This window comes from Anas acuta, chromosome 1, assembly GCF_963932015.1.
Source record: "Anas acuta chromosome 1, bAnaAcu1.1, whole genome shotgun sequence".
In the NCBI taxonomy this organism is placed as follows: domain Eukaryota; kingdom Metazoa; phylum Chordata; class Aves; order Anseriformes; family Anatidae; genus Anas; species Anas acuta.
In genome coordinates, this window is record NC_088979.1 from 150,342,314 (window position 1) to 150,355,943 (window position 13,630).

The following is a 13,630-nucleotide window of genomic DNA, read 5'->3' on the forward strand; positions in this document are numbered from 1 at the left end:
CAAACAGCTATCACATCTATCCCACACTTTACCTCATCCTTCTTTCCCCAAAGGGTCACTGACACTTCCAGCTCCATCACCACTGTGGCGATTCCCAGAGCTACCCCACCTCCCTGCTTTTCCATGTTTTTATTGAAAAAAAATCTAGATTTGGAGTGGTACACAATGAAAAGACTTGCTGCAGGCAGAAGATGAGGCAATCAAGAGCCGATTGAAATGAAAAATCTGATTTGCCAAGAGAACCCCAAGACCAGACTACAGCAGCTAGCCTGACAAAGCCAGTAGGAAAAAGAGAAGGGTAAAAACTCAACGAGAGATGTCAAGAGTCCCCGAGAATGCAGAGCATCTTCTGCAGGTTGTGGCCAAAGGGTTAAAAGAGGAAAAAAAAAAAAAAAGAGGAGGAGGAAAAAAAAGAAATAAGAATTCAATTGTGTTCAGAGTTGTATCAGGTTTGGCAAGGCAGCAGCTGTGCTCTACCCTCCATTACACAGTTTCCTGCCTATGCAACTCCCAAGAATCTAACCAGTTGCCTTTTTTGGCTATAATCAGGCAGGACACAGAGGCAGCATGCTTCAGCTCAATTCAGTTTCATCATTTCCTGAGGAATCCTAAGTAACCAGCCATCTGAAGTGTCCTGCGTTACACTCAAAAGCAGCCCTCACCCCCTGGCTGCTACGAGTCCATGCAGCCAACAGACGTTGGAGGTTTGTTCTGGGAAGCTCTTTATGGATGTGAAATAAATTAAGACCACAAGAAATCTTTCAAGGGGTATCCCCAGCCAGTTCTAGATCGTAAGACAAGAAATGAATGCTGGTAGCTACAGAGATCAGTCCAATCCTTTACAGGAGAACCCCTGAATTATCTCAAAACCAGCAAGAGGGCATTCCTCAGCCCCTAAGGGATCACTCTGTAGCATCTCCCCCTTTCTTCTTCCCAGGAGTAAAAACAACAGCTATCCAAGCAAGAAGACAAACGCCCTAACAGGGCTGTTCCAAAATCTCCCCAAACATTAAGTTTATTTTAGTGTCAGTGCTACTAAACAGCGAGGAGATTAAAAGAAGGCAGTCTGCGCCTCCAACCTTAAACAGACTTGAGAATTACCTTACGGCACGGCAGCAGAACCCAAGTTTTATTCTCACCACCTCAGCCTGGTTTTCTATGCTCCAGGACGGAAGAATCCTCAGGTAGCAGATGTAAGAAGCCGGAGGATCAGGCTGAGATAACCTGCTATTAGAGCTGGCCTCAAGGCTGACTTCTACCCCACGGGGCCTCTAAACTAGCAATCCCACAAACCAACCATTCATTTGCCTCGTCCACAAGATCAGCACCAACGGAGGGATCAGATTCAGCAAGTTCTGTCTCGTGGGCTCCAAAACTTCTCCTCCCAGCTTGGGCCACGTGTCACTGGGCACTTCTGAGGACTCCGTAAGCGACAGTGGGTCCGATAACCACCTGCAGCTGACAACAACCCTCTTCTGAATGCAAGTTGTTCCCATTTCAGGAACAAATTAGGAAGCAATTTGTTTGCCTAGAGGTTGCATTTTGGGTGTAAATAATTGTGTGGGGCAAGGACATTTATCTTTACATGGCTATTGTGCAACCATCAGGTGAGAGTACTGTTAATACTGTCATTTTTAATGCAATACCAGTCTACAGGTAGCAGATAAAGAACACAGAAAGAAGACAGGCTACCCTTGTTTTGAGTTCAAATGCCTCCTTCCTAGTATTGTTTCCAAAAATGAAATACTAGAGTCACTTCCCTGTTAACCCAGTGTGCTCCCTAGCAGTTTGAAGAACAAGGTGGCCAAACAGTGCTGCTTTTCCCCATTTCAGGCACCCAAAGAGGCGTTTATCTAGCTACAGAGTTGCCCCAAAAAAGCCATACGGCTAGATGGAGGAAAAGTGATCCATACAATCATGAGTAAGAGGGGGCAAGGCATTATTTTCTAGTCCAACCTCTAAAAAACTGCGAGAAGCCTCTGCACACGCACTTCCCTGCAGATTCTTTTGAGATGAATAAACTAAATGGTGGCTTTATGTTGAGATGCTACGCATTCCCTTTGAACTAGGCAGAATTACCCCAAACCCTCATTTGAATTCATCAGACGGATAGAAGTTTGCTTTAGACTTCCCCACAATTTCATACCTTTAAGGCTCGAATTACGAGACACTTCACATGCTCCTCTCCCTACTTACCGCATCAAGTGCTCCCCAAAAACCTAGAGGCACACCTTGTCCAGCTTGGAAAGCCCTAAAAACTGCCTCTGTTAGGGGTCCTTTCCTTTGAGTGAGTGTTTTGCAACTGCTAAAAGCACCGAACGTTATCTGTTTGCAATTTAATTTTCCAGAACTATTTGTATTATCCTCCCCCCCCTCCTTGTTTACTCTGTCAGCAGCCACAGAATTGTTGTTTCTGGGACTGAGCCACTGCTCAATAGGATGAGCTCGTGCGAGGCCAAACTAGCGAGGTAGGGCCTGAAGTGGATGCAGAATTCCTGGTAAGAAGGGTTTTCATGGCAATAATTACAGCATCACATTTACTAGCAGCATCAGGGCATTAGGCAAAGGACTTGAAGTTCCCCAAACTGCTGAGATAGCCATGCTGCTCTTTGTAGGCTTCAAACTTTTCTTCAGGTGAGGGTGATGAAAAGAATGAGCACTAAATAGCAAGGCAAACACATTCGGACTAATCCAAGTCAACTCCCTTTGTTTGCACAGCTCACGTTCTGAAGCATTTCAAGAACAAAGTCCCCACGTTCTTCTCCACGCTGCCTTACCGGTCACTTCCACTTCAGGTACAACTAAACTTTGCTGGGTTGAAGAAGCTCGATTCTTTGTTAGCACACAGCATTTTAAAATAACCCAACTTTGAGAAGAGGCTGGTGATTCAAACGAAAGTTGGTCAGGAACACTCATCCGCCAGGAATCCCTGTTAATGTGCAATGCGAACAGCTAATACTCGCAGTAGTTTTGCGAACTCGACTATTTCGCTTTCCCCAGTCAGCTGAACACAGGAACAGTTGCATTAAATGCAACTAGAAAGTACAGAGAGTAGACTTTTGTGGGCCAGGCTGACAACTGTGAGCCCAAACCAACAGCAATAAAAAAAACAAATCCCACCCCGACTCGTTCCCCAGGATTCGCTAGGAAACTGCTCAGTTCTCGCCTGCTTAGGACACAGGAGACAGACACTTCACAGCTCTTCTTGCCAAGACGTTGGAGGGAAAGAAAACTGTGAAGTTTGCTAGCACCAACCACTCGGCTTGGTAGGTAACACCTAGACAAAAACCTGAGTCTGAATCACTGCGGGTGAGAAACGAATCTCGGCGGGGAGGAGAGGAAGGGAAGGGGGCACTGAGGCTGTACCTGCTTGTTTTTCAGTCATACTGTGACACACCGGGGCCTGATGCTTCTGAAGAAATCCTCAGGGACCACGAATTTCAGCTAACCCACTGGAGAATACATCAGGCAAGGTCACGAAGGCACAATTAGCACTCCCTCGGATAGCCCCCCGAGCTCAGAGGCACTCGGCTGCGCTCACCCTTTTTGCAGCACGCTGACTCACTGCTCCTAGCTCAGCCGCAGTTGGGATTCATAATGGGTGCTATTAGGCTCACCGTAGCTCGCTGCTTTCCTCCCGAGTCACATTCTGACGCACAGAATACCTTGTTGAAAGACAAATTTCACAACGGCAATGCAGATTGCTGGCAATTACTGTTGCACATTCGGTCGGACCGTAGCGCTGCCCAGACTTGCCAGCTCCCCTGTTTATTCCTGTAAGCTGCACACAAGGCAGAGCACCCAAGCGCTTTCTCTCCAAGCACAGGGCTCCAAGAATGCAGAAAGGAGGAATCCAAGCCTCTGAAGCAGAAGTGCTACCCGCGTTACACAGGAGTGACCTACTGACCAGGCTGCACGTAAGACAGGAGGGAATCGAAGGCGATTCTTTCTTCCAGGTGGCCTGAAGGTGCCTGGCAGGTATCAGAACAGGGAGCCCAGAATAAACATTTCTCAATTTCTGCACATCCAGTTCTTTCCATCAGCTGTCAAGCACCCCTCTCTGGTATGTATGAGGCAGCATTTGCACATTCTGCCGGAACAGCTGACACAGGAGGTTTTGCTCTGCGAAGCCGGGACTTTTCACGGCAAATTGCAGCCACCACAAAGCCACACAGAAGGAAGACCCGGTCTTTACAAGCCAGCTCAGGCGTTGCCTTTTCTCTCCACCGTTCAAGTGGAGAGAGCAAGATTAGATCCACATTGCAAACGGGAGCTACCGGTGGAGTGCAGGGAGATGTAACGCAAATCAATGCTAATCTGAAAAGGCTGGGCTTGGGGACCAAACCCTGGAAATGGGACAGCAGAGCTTTCACCACGGACTATATAAACACAGAAAAGGTCTTGGGCAACTGCACTGCATGCTCTAAAGAAGCTTAATCACTGCAGGTTATGGGCAGATATGGCCAAGCAGAGCTCCCTAACTAAGTTAATGCTACCCCGTATTTTAATGGCACCTTCAGCGAGGCACAGCCACACTACAAGGTACGTGGCACCAAGAGAGTTAATCGGTTTTAGTTGTTTAAACACCCCAAACGCGGGTTTAGGGAGGGGGAGGGCAGCCTTCTGTTAATTTCAAGTCCAGTCTTTAGCATGACAAAGCTAGGCTGGCTGCCACCCAACCCCATTTCACTTTGAATAAATATTCGGAGTTTACAATCCTGCATAATACACTTTCTGCAACTGTTGTTTCTCATTAGCGTGTGTACAGTAAATGCCTTCTCAGCAGAGGAGAGAATTCCTCTTCCAGAGACAGCGTGCCCACAAGGAAAACATTCCAGGGGGAGAACACATTCTTCGTGACCACTCAGCAAAGTAATCCCACTTAAGGAGACAGCTGTAGCTGAGGAGACTGCAGCCCATCCCTGCTGTTCGGGCTGTTTTGCTGGCAGACCTGTTTTCGGGAGGCAGGATGGACTGCAAAAAGTTCTGAGCAGGCATGGAGAATTCCCCAGGGGTGCTGCAGGAGAGAGGGGGGAGAACCTGGAAAGCTTCAGCCCGTCCTCGTTATCTCCAGGTCACTTTTCATCCCTTTTCCCTGATACTCTGATTTAAGGCTGGAAGGATATCTGCCAGGAGCTCTCAGGGGCACAAGGCAGATCCGCCAATAGAGGGTCTGATATCAGGTAGCACCCCTATCATCTCTGTCAACTCCAGCTTTCAGCACAAGAGGGAACAAGGAATAAAATAATTACATCTAGTTAAAAGAGAGGGAAGAAAAATAAAGTTTGGGTCCAGTCTTTTAGAGACAAATATCTAGCATGTGTATGGCTAATAAGATCCAGTTATCCTATCAAGTTATCCTCAGTATTCTTGCTTCTTTTAACTAAGAACTTGCTTTGGTCTCAGCATCACTAATAGGAATTTTCTTCCAGCTCATATCAGAAAAAAAGCAAGAAATACTTCAAATACGCATGAGAACTATTTCAAAAAGGGTTTCTTTCTGGAGAACCAACCTTCTCCACACACTAACAGCCCAACTTACTGTGCAAAACCACGCCTGTGTAGAGCAGAAGGCTGCATCTCCTACTTCCTCGTTTCAAAGTCTGCTCCAGCAGTAAGAGCAGCTATGGAGGTGGGAGGAGAAACCCTGCCACAGGTAAGCCTTCCACCTCTGCAGGGTCAAAGTTTGACATTCAGCTCTTGTCGCTGGCAGGGAGTCATTAACTGGACCCACTTCTGCGCATGAAGGTGATCTCGGAGGTGGGAGCAGGAACACAGTGACTCTTTCTGGACACGGCTGAGAAACGCCTCGCTGACCTTAACTATCAAGTGGATGGAAAGCTTTGAAACGCTGCGAATGCACCATTTCCCTGCTACAGCCAAGGTCTTGCAGAGCTTCGTGGCTCCCTCCTCAGCTTTCCATCATAACCAGTGTCCTGGAGAGAGCCCTGAGGCAGCGCAGTGCCCAAGGAGCCCTGAATGCCTCAGCCTCCTGCTCATTTTCTGGTTCACTTGCTCTGTCCCTGACCTGTGCTTTCTTCCCTAAGCGTCAAATGCATCAATCTTTAAAAAGGACCAGTGCTAAGTGCCTCTTATTTTAGAATTCACCCGACTGTGCTCTCCTCCTCAGATCTTCTGAAGCACTGATCTTTGTATTGAAGGGCAAGAAAGGACTTTCATCTTTCTACACAAAGTGAAAGCAAGGGCAGTCGAAGCAGGAACCTCATCTGAACTGTTACAATTATGGCTATAAGGAACAAAGTTTTCTCCCTTCTGGCATTACAGGAAAATAGTTTTTACAGGGAAAAAAATTAGCCCATTCTCACTGGAGACTGACATTCATTGACATTCCCAGTACGAGGAGGCACATAGGGTTTGGAAGCTTCCACCACAGTTCTGCTTTCTGTTGTAACAGGATAAAAAACAAGATGAGGAAACACCAACCACAGAGTATCAGAACTGTTTCATGCACTTCCACCAGCAGTAGCAACATTGTCCACGGCCAACCCACTCCATCCAGTGCTGCAGCAGCTCAGGTCTATGCACTCCATCCCCTTATCTACACAAGCAGGAGCTGAACCATTACTGCAGTTGCACTTCCCCCCCCCCCAAAAAAAAATAACTGGTATCACACCAAAGGGTAACATTCATGAGTTAGATCTACATCAAGTTCTAAAAACTCAGATTACAGAACCCAAACCTAAAGGACATAGATCTATAAACAGTTTTTCCCATTAAAAAAAGCTGAGTGCTTACCACATAAAAAAGACCAGCTCCCACTGTGTGGATGAAGATAAACTGATTATGCACATGCACAGCCAGCGTTATAGGGACAATGCACACTCCTAATTCTTAGAAGTTACACCACTTCGTCTAACAAACTGGCCATCCCACTCTTAAAGGAAAACTACTAATGCATCTTCCTCTGCATGTTTGTGTGTTCTCGTTTTACATTTCCCATCACACACTGCAGTCAACTGCAAGCTCGAGTTCATCGAAGCAAAACTCAGACTGGGGAAGGGCCACTGAAATAACTCAGAATATTTTTACTGTGAAACAAAAGGTCAAAGACTTCAGTATCTGCTATTAACATTCATACTGCAGTTTGACCCAGAGGATGAAAGCCACATGAGCTGGTTTGTCACAAACCCTAAGTCACAGTTTCAACAGTTTTTGTGCCTTTGAGTTCAGCCTAATTCTACTTTATTTTTTATTTATGCTCCTCACTATGAATATTCTCTTTGTCAGAAGGCATCAGACATGCCTACAGGAAACGTGACAGTGTCAGTTATCCATGTACTTATTATTGTAAATATTCCACATATACCTGGATCCCCAGACACAAATCCATGTATTTAATCAATTCTGTAACGCCTGAATGCATTTTACTTGATGTCAGACAGCAGCAGAAACAAAGGCATCTGAACATCTACAAAGACTAAGATATTAAGTGGTATTTTGCAAATGTATCACATCCCACTTACACCAACAATTGTTTTGCTTGGGCTACTTCAGTTGTTTTTTGCTTGTAAATGTAACTAAAATTGTTTTCTAGACAGGTATCTGCAATCAGTGATTTAGGAATATATTACCTGCTTCTGGATATCTTCACCATCAACATTTTGGATCTACCAAAACGCATGCCCTCCGATTTCTTTTACTAATTGAACAGTAAAACACATCACCAACACTCAAAAAAAGAAAAATGTACACAACCTCCTCTACATTTTAAACTACAAACATCTTAGCCAGAGTATTTTTCCTCATCCACAGAATAAAACTGTTAAAAGTCAATCTACCTCATCAAATGCTGAGCTAACAACTTCTGTATCCAGTTCTTTCGTACGACTTCAGATTTACATTCAGTACTTCTTGTCAAGTTCCCAAACTTAAGCATTGTATACTTCAACAAATACACTTCACTTATGCTAATATATAGACCTAATACAGACTATCAATTAAAATAATATGAAAAATTTTTTTACTCTTGCTTTTCTTACAATAATCGATTGTATTGATTCTGAGCAACCTGAAATCTCTTGCATTAAATAGCAGGTAGACCGAGAGTGTAAGAGTCCTGCCAGGAAGAGCTTACTGACTAAAGAGTTACCTACAAATTAACAAGCAGGTTGCTTTAAGTCACATTTGGCAAAAGAGATTGAAACCATTGAAATTAAGTTTTTGGTTGAAGTTTTGCTGTAGGTTCAATTGGGTGTTGCCATTTTTTTTTCTTGGATATTTAGATCATCTACATATGCCAGTAAGATTAGCCTCGTCAAGTGTTGGACACATTTGACTTTGGTTAAAGCAAATTTTCTATGCCTCCAACGTTGATTGGGGAGCCTAAATTCAAGTAAACTGGTGAAGTCTTGACCTTCAAAGAAAAACAGAGACAAATGTCCTCTGATCACTACAAACAATAAAACGGGAAGTAAACTATTACAAGAGCATGCTTTAAATCTTACATTTTAAACAGGAAGCTGCCCAACAGAAAAAAAAAAAAAAGATCTAACTGCACAGGACTATCAAAGTTAAGCTGTAAAATTTCTCTAAACCTCTTTAAAAAAAAAAAAGTTTGAACATCTACTTTGCTTTCCTTCAAATCAGAACTCTAGTTCAGCGTTGAGGCATATATCACAATGGATTTCCTGCCGAGACTCATTAAAATGGTAGCTCTTGATGAATAGAAGTATTCATCAGCTACAGAGACTTTATGATACACATTTCCAAGTTCAGCTTCCCTCCACATATATTGATTATTAGCTTGAGTTTGCTGAAATCACTCATCCATGTGGTTTTATTTACTACCCTCAGTAGGGTTCGTACACATGCATTAAGAGAAATTTAAACTTGTAGCCATGAAGACAAGAAGAATCCAAACGCTTTGTACAAAACTCCAGAGGTATAAGTTTCATAAAGAGGTCACAGAGTCAAACCACAGTACGGAGAGTTATATTTCATTATTACTCTCTGCATCCAACAGCAATACATTTGTAGTACTTGTAAAAGAAATCACTTGCAGTAGACAAGTATGCTAGATCAATTTTACAGTTTCCCCTTTGCCATGTTTAAAAAGGACACAACTTCGCAGAGCTCCTTCCCAGTGTATCATACAATGGATTCAATCTCAGTTTCATTACTGGAAAACTGTGGACGTTACCATTTCTTTAGGCTTTCTTTAGACTGTTCCAAACACCAGCAGACTGAATGGCCATTACCACAGGGACTAAACGCATTATATTGAATGAGACTGGGTTGGAGCCCAGTAAGATGTTCGAGTGCTACAGTAGCGAGATGAATCTCAGCTTTGAGATTATTACCTCAAGTACTCGGAACAAGTTCTCGCAGCTGCTAAAAAGAAAAAAAAAAAAGCAAAGGGGATAAACCATAATTAAACACTGGCATGAAATTAAGATGAACTTGTAAACCAATGCATTTCATTTAGTTGGACAACACCCATTTGCATTAGCTTCCAGGGCAAGAGTTGCATTTGTTTTTTGTCTCATCATACGCTACTTAAATCAGGTCGCTCATTTCCATATCTTTTTACGCTAGAAAACTCAATTAGAATCATGGTGCGCTTTAACTGAAAAGAAATTTAAGGTACAAGTTCACCAAGTCACCACTAAAAGCTAGAGCAATTGCCAGCAAAAACAATGCTGCTGTAGGCAATCCTACGCTATTATAGTTTTGTTCCAACCCACAAAAGACTTAACGTCAGGCACACAATTTCTCTACTTAACATGCAAACAGCTGTGCCTCAATTACTAAGAAAACAAAGACGAAAAAGATATTTATACATGAAATCAGAATGGATGTTAGAGGGCACTGGGTGCATTTTTCAATCAAATGAACAAAACCATCCACTCGGGATGAAAGTCCTGGACACCTTTTGGTAGATGTGAACCGACTCCAGGCCTCTAAAATACACTTTAGTCATCAGCGTGTTACCCAATAACCTGAGGTTACTAAGCAAGAAAGCAGATGTAGAACACAGGGGTGGGGGATAACACAACCTTAGCTTCGACTTCCCCTTTTTGGTAAATGTTATGTTAACCAGAAGGGTTCCTGTGCCTCCAGTGGGTCCGCTTACAACCTCCCCCCCTCCCAGCCACACCAATAGGTCAGCGATATAAATCTGGGCAACACAGCGGGCCTAGGGGTGGAAGCCAAAGATTCATCCCCTTTCCAAACCCTAAGGTACCAAGCAATTCCTTCCACCCAAAGGAAAAGCAGAACTCCAGCATCAGCTGGGAAATCACAACCTTTCTGAGAGTGCCCTCTCCCAGCTTCTCAGCACCCTGGGGGCAACAGGACAAAACCTGAACTTTGGGGTATTGGCAGGCTACTTCCATCTCACGCAGCAACTCAAGTGCTTTTTCATGTAGTTTGTAGCAGCCATGTCAATAAAGATACTCACCCTTGTACCCACATGCGACTAACCCCTGAATTATTCATTATAACGTACATTTCGTACAGTATTTAAGACCTGCCAAGGCAGTAGCAGTTCAAGTTCTCCAGACAGCTTGCTGCAGTACTAAACGTTAAGTCTCAGCATTTGTACTAGAAATATTTGCAGTGCCAAACACTGCTGTGAAAAATTCCAAGCACCTGTAGCATCTGACTCCTCTAGACATGGTTTTCAGCTCCAGAGCCAGTATTTGAGCCACCACCTGCTACACAGCTGAACGCACCTTCACCCTCTGATATTCTGCGTAACGCTCAGCAAAATAACGTGATGGACAACATAGATCACCTCAGCCTCCTAGGTGAGAGATTCTCATACTCTCTTCTTACATTTCTGCCAGAAAAGTAACTGCAATCATTATCTTATCACTCGTTTATTACTGATTCGCTTAAATTCAGGTACAGTTCTCTCAATTTAACAGCCCCAAAATTTTGTAAAATGTTTCGATAACCATCTAGAGAAAATAATGGGGAGGAGAAAAAAAGAAATATTATTCTTTCATCTTCTTTTAGGATGAAGATACCATCCTGGCTTTTTTTTTCTTGTGGGAATAACCTGGGGAAAAAAAGAAAACCCGGAACCATGGTAGAAATATCCTAATAACCTTTGCAAACAAAGTCCAATAAAAGGCCTTCAGTTTCTATACCCGTTCTTCTGGGACTGCCATAACACACCGATTCAGTCATCCTGTTTATCCAGAAACAGCCACGAGCTACCTGGCTAAGCAAACTTCGGGGTCGAAGTCTCGAGCCTCCAGAGCACTTCCAAAATCAGATCCTAACAATACAAATCAATCATCCAAGAGATGATGCCATATTACGAGACCACCACAAACTTCACCAGCTCGGTGCTGGTCATACTCACTTTGAGGTGCCAAGCCAGGAGACACAGCAAGATCAGACCACCACCAGTTTTTGCAGCTAGGGTAAAGCTACTGCAGACATTGCCTGTCCACCTCCAGCAAGATAGCACACGCTGTCAATAAGCGCGACCAATAAAGCCATAAGGAAGGGGTGCACGTCAATTTAAACAGTCCCACCTGACACGGGGCGTCACGGCATGATTTCACCCCGTTGTTATTTTTACAAGGTCAGGTGAGCAATTCAATCTTTATGCGTTTACACCGTTTTGGTGTTTGTGATCAACAGCTTCAAAACCCCTTTGTGCTACGGAGCAGTTTCGGTAACGTTTATCAATTGCTCCCCTCCCCATTATAACTTCCAAGTTAACAAAAATATTTGCTTATCTCATTCCAGCTTCAGGAAGGAGAGCTACAGTTGCAGACAGTGCATCTGTGAGTCAATAAATATCCGCACCAGGGTTTGCCATTTTTACTGGAATGCCACGGATAAGTGAACTTAGCCACATTGTTACCTAGTGACTAATTTCAAAAGCATCTTTACACAAGCAGTAACTGATTAGGGCGCTGCTATTTTGGAGTTAAAACTTTACCATATCGAGGCTTCCGGACAGAAGATGTATACGAGAGTTAAGCACTTGCAATTTAACCTTTCCATCCGTGGCTGAACGGCCCCCCCCATGCAAATTACCTTATATTTCTTTATAGCGCAGGGCAGAGGCACGGAAAGCAGAGCGGAGCAAAGTCCATCTACTACAATCTCTCTCCAAGGATGAAGCACAAGTTTTTCCTACGTATTGCTTAGCAGATTACTGGCTTTCGAGCAGAGCTTTTTGCTTAGAGAAATAAAATAAAATAAAAAGCTTGCGCTGCTGCAGAGGGATACAGAAGAAAAACGTGCAGGAGAGGAAGGCTGAGGGGTAGAAAGAGTGATGATAAGGAAAACAGAGAGGACAGGGGCTGTAAGGAGGAAAAAGAAAGTGAGTTTAGCACTGAATGCACGGGGAGCTGCTGAAGCAACGCACTTTGCTTGCGGGCTATCCCCGGAGCACGGCGTCGCTCCACAGCCCCTCTCACCCCAAATTTTGCCAGGTGAAGCCCGGGGGGCAGCCCAGGGGTGCCTTGTGGGGCCGTCCCCACCCCGCAGCCGGGTCCTGTGGGGCGGCGGAGGAGGCGAGGGCCTGCGGGAGGCTGTGGCCGGGAAGCTCCGTCTCTGCAAGCTTCGTCTTGCCCTGTCACTCCCTCCCGAGCGAGGAAGAGGAAGAGGAGGGCTGGGGCCCTGACAGCTCCCCCCTTCTCCCCCTCGCCCTGCCCGTTACCTCACAGCCAGGGGGGGGGGAAAACGCAGCGGGGGGGGGGGGGGGGGCGGCGGGGATGAGGAGAGGGGCACGAGGGGTGCCCGGGCGGACAAAGGGGGCACCGGGAGGGAAGGGGAAGGAGGAAAAGAAGCGAAGGGAAGGGAAAATAAGGCAAAGGAGCCCCCCCCGTGCTTCACCTGAGGCAGGCGGAGTGCGGCAGGCGCCCGGCTGCTGTCGCGCTGCTGGCGCTGCCCGGCTGCTCCCTCAGGCTCAGCGGCACTGCCAGCCGCCCGCCCGGAGCCGCCCGCCCGCGCCCAGGCACCGCCCCCCGCCGCGCCCTCTAGCCAATCAGCCACCCGGTATCGGGTGAGTGACAGCGCTTCTGGCCAATCGGAGCCGCCCGCCGAGCCGTTGCGGGAGGGGATGGCGGCCGCGCGCCGCCGTGAGGCGGTAGCGGGGGCGCCGCCCTGAGGGGGGGGGGCTCGGCTCGGAACGGCCCAGCCCGGCTCGGCCCTAGCCCTGCCCTACCCGGCTCCGCTGCTCCCTTCACCGCCTCCTTTCGGCTCCTTTCGGGCCGAGCCGTGCCAGGCCGGCCCCACAATGCCCCGCAGCGGCGCCGGGTTGGGCCCCGGCGGAAGCCGTGCCTCGCTGGCGCTGCCCTGTGCCCGCCCCTGAGGGAGGGGGGGGGGGGGCAGGGAATTGGTTGACACTGACAGAAAATCTGAGGTGAAATTGGCCAATATCGGCTAATAACGACGTTACGAGCCAAGGGGGTTGTATTAAGAGAGATGGAGATGTTGGCAGAGTTGTCTTGAGGGAGCACCTCATGTCCAAGCGAAGCGCTTCTGGCTCAGGTTCGCTGAGGCAGTGTGGAAATGACACCAGATGTGTGCATCTCTATCACAGAATCACAGAATTTCTAGGTTGGAAGAGACCTCAAGATCATCGAGTCCAACCTCTAACCTAACACTAACAGTCCCCACTAAACCATATCCCTAAGCTCTA

General features: G+C 46.2%; 1 protein-coding gene across 3 annotated transcripts in view; it reads right to left on the minus strand.

The window, feature by feature from the left end:
• The window catches only part of MYH9 (myosin heavy chain 9), a 67,912-nt gene extending 54,933 nt beyond the window's left edge, over positions 1–12,979 (minus strand). The window contains exon 1 of one of the 3 annotated variants that reach the window (XM_068665307.1): positions 12,823–12,979. The gene's annotated coding sequence lies outside the window, so the exon portion shown is untranslated. Of the gene's footprint in view, positions 1–11,332; positions 11,469–12,018; positions 12,137–12,822 lie in introns of those variants that run through there. The other 2 variants (XM_068665324.1, XM_068665315.1) reach the window with 2 other exon arrangements.
• Between the last annotated feature and the right edge of the window lie 651 nt (positions 12,980–13,630).